Source organism: Hyalella azteca, unplaced genomic scaffold (genome assembly GCF_000764305.2).
Source record: "Hyalella azteca isolate HAZT.00-mixed unplaced genomic scaffold, Hazt_2.0.2 contig15264, whole genome shotgun sequence".
Lineage (NCBI taxonomy): Eukaryota > Metazoa > Arthropoda > Malacostraca > Amphipoda > Hyalellidae > Hyalella > Hyalella azteca.
The window spans coordinates 165494-167965 of NW_025945121.1; positions in this window are offsets into that span (position 1 = coordinate 165494).

The following is a 2472-nucleotide window of genomic DNA, read 5'->3' on the forward strand; positions in this document are numbered from 1 at the left end:
CAGAAATAAATATGTTAATTTCCCTGCTTCTAGGTCTATTTATCAAATAGGATCATGATGCCGATGTGATATTATATGGAAAAAATGAAAGACCGCGATTCCATCTTTAGCTTGCGTGTGTTTGGGACCCTCTTAGTCCATAATTGTGGTGTAAAAGCCGTCATAAAAGTTATAAACCATCTGCGGGCTAGAGGAATTATGTCAGAATATTAACTCGGTCATGCATGAGGCTGATCAAGTATAAGTAAAGTATCCTCCTTTACCATATGGCATGAAGAGCTGCTTGCTCAGAAGCCGTGTACGGAAGTCATGAAAATATAATATGATGTATTCGGAACAATAAATATTTTTAATTACTTCACATTATATCAAAGAATCGTAAATATATGGCCTCTTGCAAGAGGTTATGGGAAAACGCTCCCGCCTGGCACATCATTATCTTTATGCATGCAACCATAATTATTTCATCTAACAATAACAACAGATTTGAAAAAGTTGCATTTAAAATTGAATAAATCATCAAATTGTTTGGACACTTGCGTTAACTCGCCGAAAAACTAGAATTGCGTCAGGACTTTGATTGCTCCGGCAGCTCAAACTTTCCTGCTAGGCAGCCCACTAAAACCTGAAAACATGTCAATGTCGGATAATTTCACACGTTCCTTTTAAAAAAAGAGAGAGTTTTGAAAGTTTCATAGACTCGTCGTGTTTGAGCTCACCGGGACAACCATCTGAAATGAACAATTTTACACTTGATGGAATACGAACAAGGGACCGCATCACCAGAACATGACATTCCAGCCCGCAATCATTTCATTTAATATGATGACATTATGTGATAGCAAATTGGAACTCGATGGTATTGGTTACGCAGGAAATGAAGTTATTTTTAATAATGTTATCGAAGCCGAGCATGTTTCGTTATCACTGACACGCCTAAATGACTACGACTCCACGCAATTAAATTATTCAATTATTTGCAATATTATAAATGAGACACGAAATTATTTATATACGAAATTAGATTAGTCGTGATATAGCAATAATCGAATTATGCTTTGCAAGTTTTTTTTAATCGTGGGAGGTATGATTTCGAAATGGGCTATGAATTTCAATAAGAGTGTCTGTTGATGAAATGTCACCCAAAGCGAGGAATTTTATATGTGCCATAAAATTTGTTGAGGCATACTTTATTGCAGACCATCAATCATACTGATAAAGTATGATCAGTCATGAATCATACATCAATCTTAATTAATATCTGGACATTTAAACAGTTAGAACAGGTAAAAACTCACATCCGCATTATAGTACCAACAACATCCCTTAATAGAGGCGTTGAAAAAGTCCTAAAAACTTGAGAATGATTATCGAAAAATGCTAAACTGAGAAGAAAACTGTCGTAAAAGTAGACTTATTTGTTCAGATACCGAACAAATACTGGTAGTTATTTGTTTAAATTTTGAGGTTATCTGACGTCAATACCAAAACGACCAAGAGAAACACCATTGCATCAAAACATATAATACCAATAAACATCATCCAGCGAGATCTCAGCTAGTTAATAATTATTATAAATACCAATTTATGTACATTGATCCACGGCGCTGACATAGCTTGCCATATGACCCTCTTACCATATAAAAATCTCTTAGAGCTTCTAAGCCGCAAACCTCGTGATTGTAACTACGCGGGCTATCTGCAGTACAAAAATTTAAATTCAAGCCATTTTTATTCCTACATGAGAGAAAATACTTTAGATGATAAGTTCCGTATTCAGTGCCAATGGATCATCAAAAAATGAAATAATATAATATAATCTATTAAAATATAATATAATANTAGCATCTATAATATTTTCAACGTTAATACTTTTCATTTGTTATTTTCGAATATTGTTAATATATTACTCGTATGAGAGGTAAAGCGTTCTCACTAACTTATTTTCAATTACATATCTTCACTAAGCGAACTTCATACGAGATTAATTAAGTGCTAAGCATTATTACCTGCTTTATTGAGAGTTACACGGACTGCGAACTGCCGCATCTTTGCCATCGTCAGGACGGATGTTCGCTCTCATTTTCTGTACCTCTGGATGAACTCACGGGTATGGCAACGTCCGAATATCTCCTTGTTTTATTTTTACTCTCAGTATTGAGTTTAGCTGAAATAACTATTGAATGTTCATCGATAAATTTATCGGCATTTGGAGCAAAGCCTACATCTTCCTGCAGTACCTTAAGGCTGTAGAAATTTTTATCATTTCTGGTTACAGATTTTTGAACTTCACTGGATCTATGCAAATGGTTCATAAAATTGGTTTCCTGAATAACAGATTCTCGAGGACTATTGCTAGATCCATTTGTACATTTTCTCCCCACAACTTCACTCGCACAGTCCTTCTTAAATGACCATTCATGATTTTCTTCACCTATTGTTGTGGCGTCAGTCATTTGCAAAGTGCTCCTG